The sequence below is a fragment of the Lissotriton helveticus genome, chromosome 10 (assembly GCF_964261635.1).
Source record: "Lissotriton helveticus chromosome 10, aLisHel1.1, whole genome shotgun sequence".
Lineage (NCBI taxonomy): Eukaryota > Metazoa > Chordata > Amphibia > Caudata > Salamandridae > Lissotriton > Lissotriton helveticus.
In genome coordinates this window covers 26,344,498-26,368,487 of record NC_136071.1, presented here as the reverse complement: position 1 = coordinate 26,368,487, position 23,990 = coordinate 26,344,498, and the positions used below count along the sequence as shown (strand labels likewise).

The following is a 23,990-nucleotide window of genomic DNA, read 5'->3' as shown; positions in this document are numbered from 1 at the left end:
TTGTATTCCCAAACTCTTCACTGAGGGTGAGGAGTTGGGAGCCCTCCCCAGCTGGGCAGGCCACCAGTCGGCCATATTGAGATAATTCGTTCTTCCCAGCAGCATAAGCTCCGTCTTTCCTGGATTGAGCTGGAGACAGCATTCTGTCATCCAGTTTGAAATGGCCATCATTCCTGCCGAGAAACGCAGTCTCTCCTAATTAGTGTTTGATCCCATAGGGAAGATCAGCTGAGTGTTGTCTGCATACGATATAATCTCGAACTCAAAAGGTCAAACAATTTTGGCCAGTGGAGCCACATATACATTAAAGAGAGTAGGGCTCAAGCAGGAGCCCTTTGGTACTCCCTTATCTAACCATAATTTTTGAGACCTAAAAGGGCCCAACATGACCGTTTGCCCTCTGTCTGTCAGAAGCTTTTTAGCCATTTCAGGGCGATGTCCTCAACGCCGCATTCCCGTAACCTCTCCAACAGCAATCGATGGGAGACAGTATCGAAAGCTGCGGAGAGGTCCAAGAGGGTGAGTATTGCGGATCCACCCTCATCAAGGGTTTGTCTTATTGAGTCCGTGACCGCCAATAAGGCGGTCTCGGTACTAAAACCTGGCCGGAAGCCTGACTGCGAGGGGTCCAAGATGTTGTTCATCTCTAAGTAGTGACTCAATTGTTTGTTTATATGTGTTCCCAGTATCTTCCCTAACAGGGGTAGCAAAGATATTGGTCTATAATTATTCAAGACTTGAGGATCTGCTGTCGATTTATTAAGAATTGGTCAGACATATGCTTCATTCCAGACTGTTGGAATAAAGCCCGTTACAATGGAGGAGTTAAGAATTTCCTGGATTGGCGGAGCTCAAATGGAGGAGAGAAGGGCCATTGTATTAGGGGAGCATATGTCACTCGGAGATCACGATTTTGCTGTCTGAAGTAGATGTTTTATATCCTCCAATGAGATAGTTTCGAAGTGCTTACGATGACAGCCATGCACTACAGTGGAGACATCAGCGACCCCAGTAGATCTAATGTGAGAGCTGCTGGTAGGGAAACTGTCATAAATTAGTGACATTTTATTTTGAAAATATGTCGCTAAAGAGTCACAAAGCTCCTGTGTTTCTAGAGATGATTGTTTACAAGCAGGAGGAGAAACAAAATCTTTCACAATGTTGAACAGTACCTTAGATGAGTTACCGGCTTGTTCTGTTAGAAGCTGTATAAATGTGCATCTAGCTGTTTTAATTTTATGATGATAGCAATATAAAGCTGCTTTATAACTTTGTTTATCCGCCTCATCTTTAGTTCTTATCCATCGTCTCTCTACGGTTTTACATGAAGATTAGTCAATTTTTAGGTCCCCTGAATACCATGGGGCCGATTTCCGTCGGGTAGAGGGTTTCTTATTACACTCAGGGATGACTACATCCAGAGTCTGTATCACAGCCAAGTTAAAACTAGCTAACTTGGCGGAGGTGTCCTGAAGATTTTGTCCGGAGTCCTTGTTAAAGAGTGGAAAAGTCTCCTTGAACGCTTCCAAGGTGACCTTCTGCCAGGGTCTACCCCTTTGTGAGTTTAAAGGGTTGGGAGGCTTTCGGTTAGAACAATCTATGTTAGGCGGGCATGAGAATAGAATCAGATAATGATCCGTCCATGTCAGAGAGCGCGGGAAGTGAAACTTTAAATGTTCAATGTTTGTAAAGATCAGATCCACAATGTGGCCGGCGCTATGGGTGGGGCCGCAGACCTGTTGCAGTAAACCCATGTCATGTAAGCTTGAGATCAACTGAGTGACATCTGGGTTAGACAGATCCTCTCCATGAAAATTAAAATCCCCCAGTAAGATAAAGTTACTGGAGGCCAAGGCATGCATAGGTATGAATTCCGTCAAGTAGTTGACAAAATACAGTTTCGGTCCTGGTGGACGATAAAGTAAGGCTCCGTCCCAGGTCGCAGTAGGCGACATGGAGACCCTAAAAATACCTATTTCCACTGTATCATTGCAAGTTGTAGCCAACCATTGGGCTTTAACCGCATGCGCGCTAGCGGTTTTCCCGCTGCGCACTGAGATTTCAAAAATCGCGGGTTACGTGACAAGGTCAGCTCGTCATCCGCGTAGCGCAGGTTACGCCCATGACGAGCTGACCTTGTCACGAGCGCCGAAGGGGTTAAGGTGATCTTTAAAAGCTAGCCCAATTCCTCCTCCCAGTTTTCCCCCTCTATCCTAAACACATGTATCCCTTTCTCTGGCTCGTATAAACATGTGTATCCCTTCCTCTGGTTTGTATGAACTCATAGATACCCCCTCTTCTTTCCTGTCCCTTCCTGTGGCTGATATGAACAGGCATATCCCTTACTGTGACTTGTATTAACATGCGTATCCCTTCCTCTGGTGTTTATGAACACGCGTATCACTTACTCTGGCTTGTATGAACACACGTATGCCTTACTTTGTTTTGTAAGAACACACGTATCACTTAATCTGGCATGTATGAACACGCGTATCCCTTAGTCTGGCTTGTATGAACACGCATATCCCTTCCTCTGGCATGTATGAACACGCGTATCACTTACTCTGGCTTGTACGAACACGCATATCCCTTCCTCTGGCATGTATGAACACGCATATCCCTTCCTCTGGCTTGTATGAACATATATATCTATTCCTCTGCCTTGTATGGAAATGTGTATCGCTTGCTTTGGCTTTTATGAACATGTGTATCCCATATGAATACATGCACCCCCTCTGTCTTGTATGAACCCTGGCATCCCTTCCTCTGGCTTGTGTGAACTCATAGATACCCCCTCTCTGCCTTGTCCCTTACTGGGGTTTGTATGAACACGTGTATCCCTTCCTCTGTCTTGTATGAACCCTCGCATCCCTTCCTCTGTCTTGTATGAACCCTCGCATCCCTTCCTCTGTCTTGTATGAACCCTCGCATCCCTTCCTCTGTCTTGTATGAACCCTGGCATCCCTTCCTCTGTCTTGTATGAACCCTGGCATCCCTTCCTCTGTCTTGTATGAACCCTCGCATCCCTTCCTCTGGCTTGTATGAACCCTCGCATCCCTTCCTCTGTCTTGTATGAACCCTCGCATCCCTTCCTCTGTCTTGTATGAACCCTCGCATCCCTTCCGCTGTCTTGTATGAACCCTGGCATCCCTTCCTCTGTCTTGTAAGAACCCTCGCATCCCTTCCTCTGTCTTGTATGAACCCTCGCATCCCTTCCTCTGTCTTGTATGAACCCTGGCATCCCTTCCTCTGTCTTGTATGAACCCTCGCATCCCTTCCTCTGTCTTGTATGAACCCTGGTATCCCTTCCTCTGGCTTGTATGAACCCTCGCATCCCTTCCTCTGTCTTGTATGAACCCTGGCATCCCTTCCTCTGGCTTGTATGAACCCTCGCATCCCTTCCTCTGGCTTGTATGAACCCTGGCATCCCTTCCTCTGGCTTGTATGAACCCTCGCATCCCTTCCTCTGTCTTGTATGAACCCTCGCATCGCTTCCTCTGGCTTGTATGAACCCTCGCATCCCTTCCTCTGGCTTGTATGAACCCTGGCATCCCTTCCTCTGGCTTGTATGAACCCTCGCATCCCTTCCTCTGGCTTGTATGAACCCTGGCATCCCTTCCTCTGGCTTGTATGAACCCTTGCATCCCTTCCTCTGGCTTGTATGAACCCTGGCATCCCTTCATCTGGCTTGTATGAACCCTGGCATCCCTTCCTCTGTCTTGTATGAACCCTGGCATCCCTTCCTCTGGCTTGTATGAACCCTCGCATCCCTTCCTCTGGCTTGTATGAACCCTCGCATCCCTTCCTCTGTCTTGTATGAACCCTCGCATCCCTTCCTCTGTCTTGTATGAACCCTCGCATCCCTTCCTCTGTCTTGTATGAACCCTGGCATCCCTTCCTCTGTCTTGTATGAACCCTCGCATCCCTTCCTCTGTCTTGTATGAACCCTCGCATCCCTTCCTCTGTCTTGTATGAACCCTCGCATCCCTTCCTCTGTCTTGTATGAACCCTCGCATCCCTTCCGCTGTCTTGTATGAACCCTGGCATCCCTTCCTCTGTCTTGTAAGAACCCTCGCATCCCTTCCTCTGTCTTGTATGAACCCTCGCATCCCTTCCTCTGTCTTGTATGAACCCTGGCATCCCTTCCTCTGTCTTGTATGAACCCTGGTATCCCTTCCTCTGGCTTGTATGAACCCTCGCATCCCTTCCTCTGTCTTGTATGAACCCTGGCATCCCTTCCTCTGGCTTGTATGAACCCTCGCATCCCTTCCTCTGGCTTGTATGAACCCTGGCATCCCTTCCTCTGGCTTGTATGAACCCTCGCATCCCTTCCTCTGTCTTGTATGAACCCTCGCATCGCTTCCTCTGGCTTGTATGAACCCTCGCATCCCTTCCTCTGGCTTGTATGAACCCTGGCATCCCTTCCTCTGGCTTGTATGAACCCTCGCATCCCTTCCTCTGGCTTGTATGAACCCTGGCATCCCTTCCTCTGGCTTGTATGAACCCTCGCATCCCTTCCTCTGGCTTGTATGAACCCTGGCATCCCTTCATCTGGCTTGTATGAACCCTGGCATCCCTTCCTCTGTCTTGTATGAACCCTGGCATCCCTTCCTCTGGCTTGTATGAACCCTGGCATCCCTTCCTCTGGCTTGTATGAACCCTCGCATCCCTTCCTCTGTCTTGTATGAACCCTCGCATCCCTTCCTCTGTCTTGTATGAACCCTCGCATCCCTTCCTCTGTCTTGTATGAACCCTGGCATCCCTTCCTCTGTCTTGTATGAACCCTCGCATCCCTTCCTCTGTCTTGTATGAACCCTCGCATCCCTTCCTCTGGCTTGTATGAACCCTCGCATCCCTTCCTCTGTCTTGTATGAACCCTCGCATCCCTTCCTCTGTCTTGTATGAACCCTGGCATCCCTTCCTCTGGCTTGTATGAACCCTCGCATCCCTTCCTCTGGCTTGTATGAACCCTCGCATCCCTTCCTCTGGCTTGTATGAACCCTCGCATCCCTTCCTCTGTCTTGTATGAACCCTCGCATCCCTTCCTCTGTCTTGTATGAACCCTCGCATCCCTTCCTCTGGCTTGTATGAACCCTGGCATCCCTTCCTCTGGCTTGTGTGAACTCATAGATACCCCCTCTCTGCCTTGTCCCTTACTGGGGTTTGTATGAACACGTGTATCCCTTCCTCTGTCTTGTATGAACCCTGGCATCCCTTCCTCTGTCTTGTATGAACCCTGGCATCCCTTCCTCTGTCTTGTATGAACCCTCGCATCCCTTCCTCCGTCTTGTATGAACCCTGGCATCCCTTCCTCTGTCTTGTATGAACCCTCGCATCCCTTCCTCTGTCTTGTATGAACCCTCGCATCCCTTCCTCTGTCTTGTATGAACCCTGGCATCCCTTCCTCTGTCTTGTATGAACCCTCGCATCCCTTCCTCTGTCTTGTATGAACCCTGGCATCCCTTCCTCTGTCTTGTATGAACCCTCGCATCCCTTCCACTGTCTTGTATGAACCCTCGCATCCCTTCCTCTATCTTGTATGAACCCTGGCATCCCTTCCTCTGTCTTGTATGAACCCTGGCATCCCTTCCTCTGTCTTGTATGAACCCTGGCATCCCTTCCTCTGTCTTGTATGAACCCTGGCATCCCTTCCTCTGTCTTGTATGAACCCTGGCATCCCTTCCTCTGTCTTGTATGAACCCTCGCATCCCTTCCTCTGTCTTGTATGAACCCTCGCATCCCTTCCTCTGTCTTGTATGAACCCTCGCATCCCTTCCTCTGTCTTGTATGAACCCTGGCATCCCTTCCTCTGTCTTGTATGAACCCTCGCATCCCTTCCTCTGGCTTGTATGAACCCTGGCATCCCTTCCTCTGTCTTGTATGAACCCTCGCATCCCTTCCTCTGTCTTGTATGAACCCTCGCATCCCTTCCTCTGTCTTGTATGAACCCTCGCATCCCTTCCTCTGTCTTGTATGAACCCTCGCATCCCTTCCTCTGTCTTGTATGAACCCTGGCATCCCTTCCTCTGGCTTGTATGAACCCTCGCATCCCTTCCTCTGTCTTGTATGAACCCTCGCATCCCTTCCTCTGTCTTGTATGAACCCTCGCATCCCTTCCTCTGTCTTGTATGAACCCTCGCACCCCTTCCTCTGTCTTGTATGAACCCTGGCATCCCTTCCTCTGTCTTGTATGAACCCTCGCATCCCTTCCTCTGGCTTGTATGAACCCTCGCATCCCTTCCTCTGGCTTGTATGAACCCTCGCATCCCTTCCTCTGGCTTGTATGAACCCTGGCATCCCTTCCTCTGTCTTGTATGAACCCTCGCATCCCTTCCTCTGGCTTGTATGAACCCTGGCATCCCTTCCTCTGTCTTGTATGAACCCTCGCATCCCTTCCTCTGTCTTGTATGAACCCTCGCATCCCTTCCTCTGGCTTGTATGAACCCTCGCATCCCTTCCTCTGGCTTGTATGAACCCTCGCATCCCTTCCTCTGTCTTGTATGAACCCTTGCATCCCTTCCTCTGGCTTGTATGAACCCTCGCATCCCTTCCTCTGTCTTGTATGAACCCTGGCATCCCTTCCTCTGTCTTGTATGAACCCTCGCATCCCTTCCTCTGTCTTGTATGAACCCTGGCATCCCTTCCTCTGTCTTGTATGAACCCTGGCATCCCTTCCTCTGTCTTGAATGAACCCTCGCATCCCTTCCTCTGGCTTGTATGAACCCTGGCATCCCTTCCTCTGGCTTGTGTGAACCCTGGCATCCCTTCCTCTGTCTTGTATGAACCCTGGCATCCCTTCCTCTGTCTTGTATGAACCCTCGCATCCCTTCCTCTGGCTTGTATGAACCCTGGCATCCCTTCCTCTGTCTTGTATGAACCCTGGCATCCCTTCCTCTGGCTTGTGTGAACTCATAGATACCCCCTCTCTGCCTTGTCCCTTACTGGGGTTTGTATGAACACGTGTATCCCTTCCTCTGTCTTGTATGAACCCTCGCATCCCTTCCTCTGGCTTGTATGAACCCTGGCATCCCTTCCTCTGTCTTGTATGAACCCTGGCATCCCTTCCTCTGTCTTGTATGAACCCTCGCATCCCTTCCTCTGTCTTGTATGAACCCTCGCATCCCTTCCTCTGGCTTGTATGAACCCTGGCATCCCTTCCTCTGGCTTGTATGAACCCTGGCATCCCTTCCTCTGGCTTGTGTGAACTCATAGATACCTCCTCTCTGCCTTGTCCCTTACTGGGGTTTGTATGAACACGTGTATCCCTTCCTCTGTCTTGTATGAACCCTCGCATCCCTTCCTCTGTCTTGTATGAACCCTGGCATCCCTTCCTCTGTCTTGTATGAACCCTCGCATCCCTTCCTCTGGCTTGTATGAACCCTGGCATCCCTTCCTCTGTCTTGTATGAACCCTCGCATCCCTTCCTCTGTCTTGTATGAACCCTCGCATCCCTTCCTCTGGCTTGTATGAACCCTGGCATCCCTTCCTCTGTCTTGTATGAACCCTGGCATCCCTTCCTCTGTCTTGTATGAACCCTCGCATCCCTTCCTCTGGCTTGTATGAACCCTCGCATCCCTTCCTCTGTCTTGTATGAACCCTGGCATCCCTTCCTCTGTCTTGTATGAACCCTCGCATCCCTTCCTCTGTCTTGTATGAACCCTGGCATCCCTTCCTCTGGCTTGTATGAACCCTCGCATCCCTTCCTCTGTCTTGTATGAACCCTGGCATCCCTTCCTCTGTCTTGTATGAACCCTCGCATCCCTTCCTCTGTCTTGTATGAACCCTCGCATCCCTTCCTCTGGCTTGTATGAACCCTCGCATCCCTTCCTCTGGCTTGTATGAACCCTGGCATCCCTTCCTCTGGCTTGTGTGAACTCATAGATACCCCCTCTCTGCCTTGTCCCTTACTGTGGTTTGTATGAACACGTGTATTATCCCTTCCTCTGTCTTGTATGAACACATATGTGTCCCTTTCTGTAGCTTGTATGAACACGTACAACATTTCCTCCGAATTGAACGCACGCCAGGCTGGTTGTTGTTTGGGATCTTTTAAGCTAGAAGCAAACACTCCCCCCCCCCCCCCCCCCCCAACTAAAGCTCACTCTCCTTCGTTCGGATTTAAAAGGGGGCAGAGCGAGGTCGTCCAGCTGACATGGGAAAAATGAAGGCACCCGCTGGCGGTGCCAAGGTAAACAGCAGCCCGGGGCAGGGCAGAGAACATGGGAAGCGCGCCTGGAAGCATCCCAAAGAACAGAACAGCACGCTCGACAAATCCCCTCACGCCCGGGGGCAGCGGGGTCACACGCCCCCCAGCCCGACACCATGGCAGGGCGAGGGAGGCCCCAAGGACGGCGCATGCCACACCCGGGGCCCGGTGGCCCCTCCCTGGCTGTGCCTGTTTCAGCTGCTGCTCACAACTCGTCCCCGTATGTTGCGTGTTGTTGGTGTTGTGTGTTTTGCACAATAAATCGAACCCTGCTTAGAAATCTCGAAAGAACAAAGAAGAAACCCGCAGGGGCCAGCCGGGCGTTGGCACTCCGGCCAGATGCCCGAGCCCTGCCCATCCCTAACAGAATCAGCCCCCGCCCCCCACTCTGAACCCAGAGTCGCCCCAATCTCTGCTCAGGCTCCCTGGGGTGAGGGGGCGGATCTTGTACACCCCCCGAGAGTCCGAGCTGACAACCGACAGGGACACACATGCAGAGACGTGTGTGCGCCTTCGTGCGCGCCCCCGCGGGTCGCTCCATAGGTAGGTGAGTGGTGGCGCGTTAGTGTTACACACACACGTGCAGACAGGGCACGTGTGACCTCGAGAGGATGCTGCCGTTGACAGGCGACGCTGTTCACAAGTGCCACTTACATGTGGACGCGTGCACATGCGGAAGGCAGGTCTGGGGTGATCACATGCGCCCCTGGTCTGACCTATGGCTGAGGCCCCTGGTGCCCCACGTGCTGCCCCTGCCGCCCTCACAAGCTGAAACATGTGCTGCAACCCACGACTGCCATGCCTCTGGGGCATACACACCTGGCTGCCCAGGTGGCCCCAGAGGCGGAACCACGCGCCTACGACCTCTGGTGCCCCTCACAAGCGGAAACAAGCACCCCTGGCACCCGGTGCCCTCAGACTGAAACAAGCACCCCTGGCACCCGGTGCCCTCAGACTGAAACAAGCACCCCTGGCACCCGGTGCCCTCAGACTGAAACAAGCACCCCTGGCACCCGGTGCCCTCAGACTGAAACAAGCACCCCAGGCACCCGGTGCCCTTAGACTGAAACAAGCACCCCTGGCACCCGGTGCCCTCAGACTGAAACAAGCACCCCTGGCACCCGGTGCCCTCAGACTGAAACAAGCACCCCTGGCACCCGGTGCCCTCAGACTGAAACAAGCACCCCTGGCACCCGGTGCCCTTAGACTGAAACAAGCACCCCTGGCACCCGGTGCCCTCAGACCGAAACAAGCTTCCCTGATGCCAGCAGCGGATGGGCATGGCCCTCGACTGTTCTATTTTGTACCACTTTTCCCTTGTAACGTAACTAGCTCTACTGTACAGCGCTCTGACACCTTCGGTTAATGTCCGCGCTTTATAAAAATGCACTAAATAAAATAAACAAATAAAAGAACCCTGGAGCCAACAGAAGCTGGATACGCATCCTGGTTCTCAGAGAGGCTGGCACCCAGGCTCCTAATACTGCCATCTCTCCACAGACGGCCGAAGAAGTCATCCCTGCCCCCTGGTGCCACCAGGGAGAAAATGTGCATCCGTGCCCCCTGGTGCCACCAGAGAGCGAATGTGCACACCTTTGCCCCAGGTGCCACCAGAGAGTGAATGTGCACACCTTTGCCCCAGGTGCCACACCTTTGCCCCAGGTGCCACCAGAGAGTGAATGTGCACACCTTTGCCCCAGGTGCCACCAGAGAGTGAATGTGCACACCTTTGCCCCAGGTGCCACCAGAGAGTGAATGTGCACCCCTGCCCCCTGGTGCCATCAGAGAGTGAATGTGCACACCTTTGCCCCAGGTGCCACCAGAGAGTGAATGTGCACACCTTTGCCCCTGGTGCCATCAGAGAGTGAATGTGCACACCTTTGCCCCAGGTGCCACCAGGCAGTGAAGGTGCATATCTGCCCCCTGGTACCACAGGCAGTGAATGTGCACCCCTGCCCCCTAGTGCCACCAGGGAGTGAACGTGCACCCTTGGCTCCGGGCGCCCCCAGAGTCTGAAACGTGGACCCTTGGCTCCGGGCGCCCTCGGAAACATAGGTCCGAGCCTCAGGGTGCCCTGAGAGGCGGACATATACCCCTGCCTCCTGGTGCCCCCAACAGCTGAACATGCCCCGTGTTTCCTGGTGTCCTGTGCTGGGGGGGGGGGGGGGGCGATGAGGGCTGGCTCCGCTTTCCTCTCCCTTCCTACTTCCCTTGCAGGGGATGGGCACACTGTGCTGCTCTGTCCCCGCGGTTCCTAGTGCCCTGAGCGGGGAGAGGCTTCAAGGCGCTGCGGCTCCGCTTACCTATCGCTTCCTAGTTCCTAGTTCCCTTGCAGGGGGTGGGCACGCTGTTATGCTGCGCTGCTGTGCCCGCTGCTAGTGCCCTGTGCGGGACAGGCTTCAAGGCGCTGGGGTGCGCGCCTGGCTTCGCTACTGTCCCCACGTTTCCCAGTGCCCTGAGCGGGGAGAGGCTTCTAGGCGCTGCGGCTGCGCTTACCTCTCGCTTCCTAGCTCCCTCGGCTGGGCTGGGCAGGCTGTGCTGCTGCTGTGCCCGCTGTTCCTAGTGCCCTGAGCAGGGAGAGGCTTCTAGGCACTGCGGCTGCGCTTACCTCTCGCTTCCTAGCTCCCTGGGCTGGGCTGGACAGGCTCTGCTGCTGCTCCGGCGCTGCTCGGTCCCTGCCTCTCCTCCGCTGCTCTCACCAGCTCCTCCGTCCCCGCCGCACCGTAAGGGAATGCCTGCCCGCGCCCCAGTCCGCCCGATGACACCCTGATCCCGGCTCCGGCTCCGAGTCAGAAAGCCTTAATTGGTAAAATAGCAAAGTGAAAAAAAAGCAAAGAGGGGGGAGCCTGGGACCGGCTGCGAACCCCGCCCCCCTCCGGGCTTGGGATGAGGTCAGCCTGCATTTCTGAGAAGCCTGGAAGCTGAGCGAGCCCCAGGCAGCAGGGGTGCTGCTTCCAGAGGTGGGGGCCGGAGGATGTCACGGGCAGCCCTTGATAACATCTCGGGGGGCGTGCGGGACGCCAGAGCCCCCCCCCCCCCACCAACATGGCTCCAGGGGAGCCTGATGCCAGAGAGGGGGTGGATGTGAGAGGCAACATCTGGAGATGGGGCCAGGCCTATCTGGTGAGCACCTCCTGCAACCCAGGGGTGTCTGCTTGTAATAAAGCAGGGGTGGGAGGGGCGGATGGGGGGAGATGGTGCAATGGGTCTGATGTCATGGCCCACCCATGGGCTGTGGCACCAGAACATCCTGGACTGGAGTTAACACAAAATCTACACCCAATGGGACAATAGGTTTGTAAATGATGTTTAGGACATGATATTCAAGTCAGTCGATATTTTTGTTCACAGTATCTTACTGTACAACCCCCCCTGGATAAAACCTGGGATAGGGCCGGACTGACATAGGACCACCCCATACATATACTAAACATATCTATCCAAGGGTCTGAACAAACACGACAAACACGGCGCCTTTTGAAGCTAGAATACAGCTAAAAATTGCAGTTATGACACACGCGGCCGTACACCACAATGCACCCAACTACCTCGCCCAAAAGTTGTCTATATCAGGAGGTTCGAGATCCAATAGAAGTACAAAAAATCTACTCCTGAAACCTCGTAGATTCCGGAAAGAGAAAACATACAAGCGCTCCTTCTCAGGAATGGCACCCAGGATCTGGAATGCGCTCCCTCCTGAAACCAGGCGTATCTCCTCCACTGCACTCTTCAAGAAAGAGGTGAAAACAATCCTTCTGGCCAAGATCTCCTGAACGCTATAGGTGTTGGATCAGAGACTCTGCATTGCTCTGTATCTCTGTTTACCTGGTCCTTTGGCACTATACTTCTACTTGATGGGGGACATTATTACGCTACTCTCTTAATACCGACCAATATTTGATACACTTTGGGTTACTGATTCACTCTCCCGATGCCCCCACTCAGTGTTCTCTATACACTAAGTCATTGGTATAAGCCATCGACACACCCAAGGTGTACCTGAACACCTCTGTAGTGGGATCAATGACTGGTGCCGTCTTATATTACTTGTTTACCTGTTTGTATATTGATATGTTTTATGTATGTTATTATTATCATACCATGTCAGTGACTATTATTCTGCTTCCATTATCTCTGCTCACTCCTACTGCCCCAACCCTGTCATTGTGAAGCGCTCTGATATCTGTAAGGATCTTGTTCGCGCTATATAAAACTTTGAATAAATAAATAAATAAATAAACAAGAGAGAATCTGAGAGAGCAAAAATCTCCTTACTATCAAAGGGAAGCTTATTAGTGTCCTAAAGCGATTGGAAGTCCTAATCACAGGGACGGATTCCCATCAGTCACCAGTGGTGCCATGCTTCATCATCATTTCGGTCTCCTCCTAGTGTCACTGTAGTGACTCTAAGGGCTATGCCCCCTTCATAGACAAGGCAACACACCTCGCAATTGTTGGAATCAAGAACTGTTGTCTATGTTCTTAACATGGTGCGGGTTCTATAGAGAGAGAATACATTTTATTGTATAGTTAATAAAAACCATTACAAAAAGTAGAAAAAGGAACAGCCATTTAAAATGAATAATCAACGAGTTCTATAGATGTGAGCAGCTATTAACCATGAAGGGAAATGAATGCAGTGCGAAAAAATATTTACAAAAAGTGAGTTAAAATCGGGCAATGAGAGAAAAGATTTAATTAATGTCTCTCAGTGCTCAAATCTAAAAACCCTTGCTTAATTTGTGCCGGTGCTTTCCGGTGCTCAGCACCGGCACTTAATTGCCAGCACCGGGGCTTATAACTGTCTGCCAATTTAGGTACAAGCACAACAACTTCTGTTTATTATTTCCATTACAATTCCCAATTATTCGTATTTGCCTCCAAAGCCATTCTTATAGATTTGGGGGCCTGTAATAGTACGAAAGATCCCACTTTTAAGAGTGTGATGATTAGTAGTGTGTTGGTGCTGTCATTGGCAGTACGGCCAGGGGCAACAGATGGTGCAAGCTCTAGTGTCCTCCTGTCGAGAGCCCGGCACTACGTTTGTTACAAATTAAGCACTTAAACACTGCAAAACTAGACAGCTTTCAACAAATGACTGTCAGGATGATTGACTGAGTCGACATGTTTCAGCAATGTGAGGAAAGACTCATCCCCTGCGGGGGCGTGGCTTGATCGCCGATGGCGGAGGTCGCCTAGCGTCTCGGCTCTGCGGCCGAGCTCGCATTAATCCTGTTTGGCGGACGGGTCTGAGGCCACCTGCACCCCGAAATTGGTTGCCCGATGCCCTGGGCTCCCCCTCCTGCAAGCCGAGGCCGGAGCCGGCCTCGGAGCTGAGGAAACCGGCGGAGACGCGAGGCCCCGAGGGAGGACCCAAGATGGCGCCTGCTCCTTCACTACTGCCCCGGAGCTGAGAGGAACCGGGATCCGGGAGAGGCGGACGACTCGAGGCCCCCGGAGAACCGGGTGATTCGTCCCCTGTTGGGGCAGACCCCAGCAACTTAGCCCCTGCTGACCCTCGAGGGGGCCGCCGCCGCCGACCGGTGACCAGAAGACGCTGGTCGGACCGGAGTGGGGGAGGGGCGGAGGAGCCTGCTCGCGGCCGCCCGGACATTGAGGCGGGGACCGCGGCGGGGACCCTGACGCCCGGACTGGAGGTGAGCGTACTGCACGGAGGGTGCGGGACCCCCCCCCCCCCGTGATTGTACTGCGGGGACCGGCGCCGTGTGACGGGAGTGGAGAGCGCCTAGGAGGGCACCGGAGGTGGCGGCGGAGTACCCTGCACTACGTCCCTCCGTTGCACGGGTGGACTTATTAGAGAGAGGGAGGCAGACGACACGACCTCTGAGGAGGGGCTCCCGGAAGAGGGGCCCGCCGCTCCAGCACTACCGAGATCTGCGAGCCGGCTCAGTCGCCGCTTGGCTGTGGGGACTCTCGGGTGAGCCGGGTGGTGGAGGGCAGACCCAAGGCAAGGTGGGGTCCTGTTGCCCTCGTAACTTTCACCACGTTCAGCTGGGGCGGTGCCACCACTACTGCGGAGCCTGAGAGCACACCCTTGCACGGAGATTAATTGGTGCGGGGACCCTCTGCCCGCCATCTTGGACCCCGGGCTGGCCCGCGCTCGGACGGCTGGCCTGGTCGACACTTGGGGCCCTACTGGACTTGAGGGGTACCGGGGAGACACGGGGAAACCCACACCTGAGTGGCGTTGATTTTGAAGGCCGCGACGAACCGGGGGTGGCCCCGGCTAGACCATCCCGATACTGCTGCGGTTGAACAGTGAACCCTGCCCAGCATGGGGAAGCCACGGGGGCCTAAGGGAGGTACCCAGGCCGCGTCTGACGCAGAGCCACCGGACAATGAGGAGCGCCTTCATGCGGAGGGGCCAGGGAACCCCCTTATCCAGGAACAGCTCGATAAAATCCTACTGGCCATCACGGAGACCAGGTCGGCCCTTCGGGAGGACATTGCTCAGGTGGCGACGGGCTTGGGCCTTCTCCGAGCGGATCATGGCAAGCTCTCCGACAGAGTGAAGGAGGTCGAAGGGTCGGTGCGACACCTGGAACCAGCGCAAAAAGCTTTGGACGCCACGATGAAAGATGCTCTATCCCGGATAGAAGTGCTGGAGAAGCGGGCAGAGGATGCGGAAGGGTGCAACAGGAGAAATAACATTCGGATAGTTGGCCTTCCGGAAAAAATTGAAGGGGGAGACATGGTGACGTACCTTGAAAGTTGGCTACGGACGGCCGTGGCACAGGAGGGGTTGTCCCCCTTCTACACGTTGGAACGGGCGCACAGAGTGCCGGCTAGGCCGCCACAACAGGGCCACCCGCCGCGTCCAGTGGTGGCAAGGCTGCTCCATTTTCGCGACAGAGACCTCATATTGCAGGCTGCCAGACAGAAGGGTCCTTATCTGGTGGACAACAGCCGAGTGAACATTTTCCCGGACTATACCTACGAGACGCAGAGGCGTCGCTCCTCCTTCCTGGCCGTCAAGCGGGAGCTACGCGCTGAGGGCATCCAGTACTCCCTACTATTTCCGGCGCGACTCCGTATCATTGTGGACGACTCCACCAAGTTCTTTGAGACCCCGGACGAGGTGTGTAGTTGGCTTGAATTGTACAGGGCGGGCAAGGACGGCTTCGGAACTTGCTCTCATCCCACGATGGAGGACATGGTACAGAGGAAACCCAAGAGGTTCAGACACCGAAGGGGCAGGACAGCCCGCCCTTCCACAGTGGAGGCTGAGGCGGAGCGGCGGGGAGCGCTGGAGATGGTCTCTACTATATCTGGCCCTCGGGACGACCATGGAGCTGGGCTTTCGGAGCCCGGAGAGAGCGGGGGCCGCTCGGACACCGAGGGATCTGAATCGGACAGTGTGAAGTTCCCGGAGGTCACCCCTGAGACGGCAGAAGGTCTGCTGGACGAACAATGATGCCTGAGGGTGAGCCGGTTCTGGTTGGGTGGCTAAGGGAGGGGACGGGCACATGTGGCTAGTGGGACTTATGAGGAAGAATTAATTACTTGCTGACAATGGGAGGGGTTGCAGGAATTCTTCTTACGAGCCCTGATGCTTTCGAGCTCGGCCGTGATGGGGCTAGCAGCGGGACTCCGGGTCGACGCTAGGCCCCCGCATTGCCCTTAAGGCATACCTACGGTGGCCACCGTTAGGTTAGTAGGGAGGGAGGTTAGGGAGAAATTCGTTTGGATGGGGACTGGATGGCACTATTTGGTACCGGTTCTGGGGGGGATGGAAGGGAGTTCATGCTTGCAAGTTGATTTATTGTTGTTCGGGGGGGGGACTCGTCATCGTTGTAGATTTCGTTGGGTACTTCTTTATGGCTGTAGTGTGCTCAGTATGGCGGGTGGACGAGACATGGGACTATGGCTGACTTGTCGAACCTGAAATGTGTCACCTGGAATGTAAGGGGTCTGCACACCATGACTAGACGACACAAGGTCCACGCTTACCTAGTGCGTAGGGGAGTACAGATCGCGCTGCTACAAGAAACACATCTCAACAAAACTGAGGGTCTCGCGCTGCAGCGTAGATGGCGTGGGCAGGTATTCTGCACTACCTACTCAGCTTATGCGAGAGGAGCGCTCATTTGGATAAAGGCGGGGTTACCTCTGCAGGTTGATAGCCACACTGTATGTCCAGAGGGGAGATACGTCGCATTGGCAGGGAAATTAGGGGGAAAGGAGTTGAATATTTGCTGCATTTACGCGCCAAACACAGACCAGCTCGCCTTTCTAAATGTGCTGTCGGGCTCTCTGGCCCGGTACCTCTTGGGGCCCATCCTGATAGGGGGTGACTTTAATGCGGTGCTAGATGTGGACTTAGACAGATCTCATCCACCCCTCCCAGACTCCCCGGCGACTCGGGTTGCTAAAGGTAGGTTAAACTGGCAGGCGAAATGGGGACTGTCGGACATTTGGCGAGCGCACCACCCACATGCTCGAGATTACTCCCACTTTTCGGGCATGCACGAGTTGCATGTGCGACTGGACGGTTTATTGGGATCGGTTGAGGTAGCTTCCTCGGCTGTGCGATCGGAATATCTGGCGAGAACAAATTCCGACCACAACCCATTGTTGATCACCCTGTGTTGGCTTCGATGTGCCCCTTGTGTGCCTACCTGGAAACTGAGGCCCGAGCTGCTAGAAGACCAGGTGTTTCGCAGGGACCTGGAGGACAAGATCTCGGGATACTTCGCGATAAACGAGGGCACGACTGCGGAGAGGGCTACGGAATGGGACGCCTTTAAGGTAGTGGTAAGAGGCTATTGTGTAACGCAAAAGGTTGGAGTACGCCGCGTGCTTCTGGAAGACTTGGCCAGAGCTGACAGAGGCCTCCGAGACTTGGAGGTCGCCCGTCCTGGCCGTCCAGAACTCCAACAGCAGGTCCTAGCGGCAAAAGAGGCGGTAGCAGTAGAGGTTGAATGATTGCGCAGCTATGACCACAAGCTGTACTTGACCAGATCGCTAGCGGAGGGTGACAAGTCGAGTGCACTACTGGCTTGGCTTGCTAACCCCACGAGACGTACCTCGCCCATTGTGGCGATGAGGACTGATGGGAATGGGGAAGTTTACACACAACCCGAGATCCTCAAATGCTTCTGGAGTTATTACAGGACATTGTATCGTAGTCGACTACCGCCGGACATTTCCCCGACGGACTCTTTCCTGAGAGACCTGCCGATTCCCACCCTGGATTCGGAACAGGCGAAAGATCTAGGACGAGATGTGGAACTGGGTGAGATAAGATGTGCGATTAAGAAAATGGCACGTAATAAAACACCGGGCCTGGACGGCCTACCTGTGGAGTTTCATTCCACGTACGTGGATATATTAGCCCCCAAACTCCTAAGAGTTTATAATGAGGCGAAATCTGTAGGACACCTACCGGGTTCGATGAGAGAGGCCCTGATGATACCTCTCCTTAAACCAGACCGGGAGGGATCGGACCCTGCATCTTACAGACCGCTCTCAATGCTCACGGTCGATTATAAGATTTTGAGCAGCATACTAGCCGCCCGACTGTTGGGACACATGGGGTCACTAATTCATGCTGACCAGGCGGGCTTTATCCCCAAGCGCAACACCACGATGAACATCCGTCGACTCTTTAGATTGTTGGAGGGAGATCACACAGACGCTTCAGATCCTATGATCCTCTCGGTTGACCTGGAGAAAGCCTTCGACAGCCTAGAATGGATTTATCTCCATAGGGTCCTTGAGCGCTTCGGTCTAGGGGAAGGATTCCTGAAATGGACCACGGTATTTTACACCTCGGCGGTGGCTAGGGTGAAATCGGGCCCGCTGATATCCCAACAATATCCAGTAGAATGGGGAACACGACAGGGCTGTTCGCTATCCCCATTGCTATTTGCCCTTGCGGTGGAGCCGCTGGCTATCTCGATACGTACGGGAGCCCACTACAGGGGGTTACAATCTCCGACGGGCCATCAATATATCTCCCTGTATGCTGATGACCTGCTGCTTTTTCTCGAGGACGCTGGAGCGGCCCTGACTGGAGCGGAATCAGTGCTTACGACCTTTGGGGAGATATCGGGACTCCGGGTGAATTGGACTAAGACCTTCTTGTTTCCGGTCCGCAGAGATAACCCTCAGCCGGCCATACACAGGGAGATCAGATGGGAGTCGGCTTGCTTTAGATACTTGGGGGTGCAGGTTTACCATCGCCCTGTGGACGTACTGGAGGGTAACATCTCCAGGGCCATCCGAGCGTTAAAGGGTAGCATGTCCTTTTGGTCCACCCTGCCTCTCTCAGTGGCGGGGCGAATAGCACTGTTGAAGATGGTGGCGCTACTCCGCCTATTGTACTACTTCCGGACACTGCCAGTATGGATCCCCAGATCCATCTTTCGGGGCCTGGACTCCACAATAGTGGCGTTCCTATGGGGCACGGGCCGCCGCAGAGTGGCGCGTAAAACCTTGATGAGGCCGAGAGCGGAGGGAGGGTTGGCAGCGCCGGATTTCGAGGCGTACTATTTGGCTGCCCAGCTGCAATGTTACACCCAGGAGGTGGCGCGTGAATTCCGTGGACCGGAGGAAACAAGAGGCAGAGGAATACCCAGGCACGTCCTATCGTTTATTGCGCTGCAACAGAAGCTAGAGTTGAAAGATCTCACACAAGAAGAGCGCACCATACGGTTATGCTGGAACCGACTGCACCGCAGTCCGGGCAGACCGCGCCCTTATGCCCCAGAAATCCCGCTGGGGATGCTTACGGGGTTGCCCCATGGCGGAGACTGGTCGCGACTAGGTGTCTGGGAGGAAATGGGTGTGCAGATTGTAGGCGACCTTTACGAAGACGGGGCACTGCTGCCCTTTCAGGCGCTTCTGGACCGGTATGACGTCCCCCGAGGCGACTTCTTGCTTCATGCGGCGATCACTAGGGCTCTCCAGGCACACTGGAGAACTGGACATGAGGAACCACAGCTGTCGATGGCATGTCAATATGTCATGATGTCCGCAGGGACAATTAAAGCGGTATCCTGCTTATACTCCAGGATGGTGGAAGAGAGGTTGACCCCCCTGGCGGTCCTTAAGGCCCGGTGGGAGGTTGATATAGGGAAGGAGATCCCTGAGTTCACGTGGTCCCAGCTACTGCAGCGGTCCTGGAAGAGAACGCGGAGCGCCCGATTCCAATTGGTCCACTTCTATATCTTACATAGAGCTTATCTAACCCCGGAGAAACTACAGAAATATTTTGGCCTGGAGACGGCAGACTGTCCTAGGTGTGGAACGGACGGGGCGGACCTTCTCCACATGCTGTGGTCCTGCCCTGTGCTGACCTCCTACTGGCTGATGGCAGAAGACACGCTGACCGCAGTGACGGGAAGATCGTTGCAGATGGATGCGGCTGTGGGGATTCTGCATTGGTTTCCGCACACCCCTAAAAATAAAATCACCAGTATATTTATCGGGTTACTTCTGGCCAAACGGGAACTAACTAGACATTGGAAGGCGCGGCTTGGTCCAGCGGGCGCTAAATGGCGCAATGAGCTTCTCAAGTGGGCGGGGAGTGAGAGCACACTAAGATTCCAGCAGGCGAGGCGGCGACAGTATGAGCGGGCCCTAGAGGCGGCGCAGGCTTGGGAGACGATAGTGCAGGCTCTACGCGACCATGCTACACATACTGACTCAGACAGTGCAGATGAGGAACAGCCTGGACCCCACTGACAGACTGTTCCTGAATTGTACCCAAGCTGGAGAATTACAGCTTATGTATCATGATACTCGACCATGAGATTACCCACTGATGACGAGAGGGGGGAGGGTGGGGGAGGGAGGTAGAGGAATGGCAGTCGGTTCCACCAACCGTTGGGGTCATACATCATGCTGAATGACACTTAGATCCTCTGGGGCGGGGAGTTGGTTGAAGGGAGGGTGGGGAAATTGTTGGGGGTGTTTAATAAAGCAGACGAACTTTCTATTTACCACCTGTGATACATGGCGAAAATGTAGAACTGACCACTGCAAAAAGTGGCACACGCCGCCCGACCCCCGGGTTGTGGGCTGAATGGCCGTGTATAGCGTTCTGATTAATACTACCAGAACTGATTTATTTTCGTATCAGGTGCCAATGATATGATGTTATTTGATTCCTGCAATAAAAACATATTTACAAAAAAAAGACTCATCCCCTGCCTTCTTCAGGACCACAATGCACTTGCTACTGCATAGTGAAAAAATAATAATGATACAACAAAGTGAATTGTACAGGTTGGAATCAATACAACATATCACCTGGAATCCTAGGTGTGAACCAAATCCTCTGCAAATGGTGTGCTGCAAACAGCCAACGTAATGCATGGGGATCAAACCATACCTCACCTGGCTGCGGCTCAGGGAAAGGAGGCACCGCTCTGTCCGTCGAGACCTCAGTCGGTCGTCCGAACCGTCTGGGGACATACGTAGACACAAACACCTTACTTCGGGGTGGCCTGATATATGGGGTGAAGGGGAGCTATTAGGCACCGTTGTGGGTAACTAGTGGTGGGGCAGGAATTTTTTATTTTACAGAGTTTTATATAGCGTGAACTTGACCCGAATCAGCTATCAGAGCGCTTTACATAGCACCAGTTGCAATTCATGAGGACACATTCATTTTTGTTAGGCACAGGGAGATTAAGTGATTTGCCCAGAATCACGGGGTGTTGCGTGTCCTTGCCGAGACTCGAACCCAGTTCCCCAGATTCAAGGTCGACCGCCCTAGCCGTTAGGCCAACTCCTCTCCCCCAATGACAGACGAGCACCCCCCATCCACAACAGCAGGGACCAGGAGGTGGGAGGGAGCTGTCAGGGATAGTCTTATGTAACATCTGGAATGGGAGTTCTGCCCACCTTTATTTACTTATTTATTGTTTTCCCTGAAAGGGAAGGGATGGACAATACCTTGGGAAGAAGAAAACACCTTAGGTGGTAACCTCTTGGCGAGGAGAAGATAACATCCAGGAGAAGACAAGTCTTTTGGAGATGCTAGCTTAACCACCGTGGAGGAGAAGTGATTTTTGGAGAGGAGGTAGCAACATATGGGTAAAAGGTGTGGGCTATCGGATGGGGCAACATCTGGGAGCAAAGCTCACTTCTTTCATTGGAGCATTTACGTATTCCTGCTTCCAACAAGGGCACAAGGTGTGGTTCTGGACGTCCTGGGCAGCACTCTGGAAGGGGGGAGCCATGTGCGGGAACCTAGAATGGAGGGTTAATATTTGTGAGAACCCCCACTTGGGGGTGCGGGTGTGAAGACGGAGTACCTGTGGGATGAATGGTAAGTCTTTGGATGGCACCACCTGGGAGGATAGAGGAAAACATGGTGGGAGGGGAAGGTAGGATTGAACACTGAGGCAGGATCAACAACCCAACATACTTACTGTAGGAAAGTGCCCCTGTTTGTATGGTCACCCCCACTTTTTGCTCCAAATGTTGATGGTTATGACTCTGATAGTGCACTGGAGTCTGCTGCCCAGACCCCAGTGCTTAGGCCCTCTCCTAAAACTGTTATGTTCAACTTGGCAACCCTAAATTGACAAAAGTCCCTAGTATATGGTACCAGGGGTACCCAGAACATTGGTGGTAAAGAAATCCCCAGGGCTGTAAAACGCGTTGTACCACCTCTGGCAACCCATGAAACCTACTGACAGCGAGAGTGCAGCAGTGAGCAGCGAATGCTAAACGACAAACGGGAAACACGAGGAGAGAGAAGCGGCGGCTCTAGCGGTCCAGCGGCGTCCCTGTGGGGACATGGGAATTTGGAATTAACCGCAGCCGACTGAGTCAACCGAGTGGGGAGTGCCGAGCCCCCGAGCTGCAGAGCTGCTGATCTGGTGAGCTCCTGCACGCCGCACGTCGCACATCGGTCATCGCTCACCTGCCGCCCGCACACCTGCCGCCCACTTGCCAAAGGTTTACGGCTGCCACATCTTTATGGGGGCACCGGGGACACAGCGAGGGTGCAGCGAGCAGCGAGCCTGGGACCCGAGCCTGGTGTAGTGGCGCTTACTAGTTGATGCACGTCACGTCATGACGTGACGTGCGGCGGCCATCTTAGATGATGCGCGCGCAGCCTGCAGTGAAGGCGCGAGTTCCGAGAGGAACACAGCGTCGGCTCGGCGCTCTTCAGTAAGGAGTATATATTTACAATAAAGAACGTTATATCCTCACCACTGGGTCAGCGCTTTATTGAAGAACAGCAACATTACAGTGGCGACGAGGTCGGGACGCGACCAGAACCCTCGTGTGAGAATCACGAAGCCCAGCACAGACAGACCCTGGGAGAAACAGCAAGAACCGGTGAGGCCACGCAAGACACGCACAGCGCCAACGGAGTACAGCCAGGACTGGTGACAAAGATAAGTGCCAATAAAAGAGAAAAATAAATAAACTGAAGAGCGTGGCAGAGCCACAACCACTCGAACAGAGAAGTCAGCAGGGGGGCGGCGCACAGACTATGCACAAGCTACAAAAGCGCGCCAAACCTAAAACAGCTCTCTTACACTAGAGGCAGCGAGCTGGCAACCACAAAGCAAGAGGAGGGGGCTGACACCGAGAGTCCCCGGGCACAACCCTACAAAGCAGAAGCAGACAGCACCCCAGGCAGCCCCACCAGCAAAGCGGACAGAGCATCCATAGGCAAGGGAGAGAGGATGAGCACACCAGCGGGGTACGCCATAGCGCCGGTCCAGTTCCTACCAAAACCAGGGGAACCATTGATGAAATGGGAGGACTGGCGAGAATACATAGACAACTTCATAGGGGTCCTGGAGGATGAAAATGAAGAGGAATTCACCTCCAAAAGGAAGAAACGCATATTACTACTAAATCTGGGACCAGAAGGACTCAGGATATACAAGAGCCTGGTGCCCAAACAAAGAGATAGCACGGACGATGATGTATATGCCCATGCCATCGATGACCTAAATGAACATTATCGACCTACTGTATGTGTATCAGTCGACAGATTCAACTTCCAGCAAAGGAAACAACGATCGGGAGAGTCGATTGAAGAATATGTGGCGGCCCTGAAGAAACTAGCGACCACGTGCAAGTACAAAGAGTGGGAGGAGGAATTTATCAAAGACCAGATAGTGATGCACACCTCCAGCACAAATGTTCAGGACAAGCTGTGGGCGAGTGGAGACACCACACTCAAAGACGTGATGGTCATCGTCAAGAGGGCAGAGCTGGCACGCAGGTGCGCTGACGCTACCAAGAGAGACACAGCACCCAGTACCATGGTAAACAAAGTATACGAAGAGGAACATCGGAGGGACCAGAAATACAAGGGCCCCGAAAGGAAAGGTCACAACAAATGGCAAGGTAGCACTGGACAGCATGGACGGCAACCTGGCAACGACACTAAAAGGACGTGCTACAGGTGTGGGAGTTGGTCCCACGAGGCACACGACAGAAGATGTCCCGCGTTCAGGGCCAAGTGCATGCACTGTGGCATCATCGGCCATTATGAGAAGGTGTGCCGGAAGAAATTGTCGAAGAACGCGGTGCGATACGTCGACCAAGAAGAGGAGAACCAGGATGAGACCCAGGAAGAAGAAGTCGTCACGGTCTTGTGCATTTATGATCAGATCTTGAGCGTGGAAGGGACGAGGACAACCAAACCAGTACTGGAAATGAAGATGGGTGGAATAACCGTCGAGGTGGTGGCAGATACTGGCTCCCCCTTCACCATAGTGCAAAGAGCGGTGTGGAACGACACCTTCAGACCCAAGCTAGGACCGGAGTTGGAGAAACTGGA

General features: G+C 53.6%; 1 protein-coding gene across 8 annotated transcripts in view; it reads right to left on the bottom strand.

Annotated features, from left to right (window-relative positions):
* FLNA (filamin A) overlaps nt 1-23,990 on the bottom strand; it is a 539,816-nt gene that overhangs the window by 363,599 nt on the left and 152,227 nt on the right. For 4 of the 8 annotated variants that reach the window (XM_078664610.1, XM_078664613.1, XM_078664612.1 and 1 more), the window contains exon 1: nt 10,815-10,952. The exons of 1 other annotated variant lie outside the window; for it this stretch is intronic. The gene's annotated coding sequence lies outside the window, so the exon portion shown is untranslated. Of the gene's footprint in view, nt 1-10,814; nt 10,998-23,990 lie in introns of those variants that run through there. 3 more of the 8 variants (XM_078664615.1, XM_078664617.1, XM_078664618.1) reach the window with 1 other exon arrangement.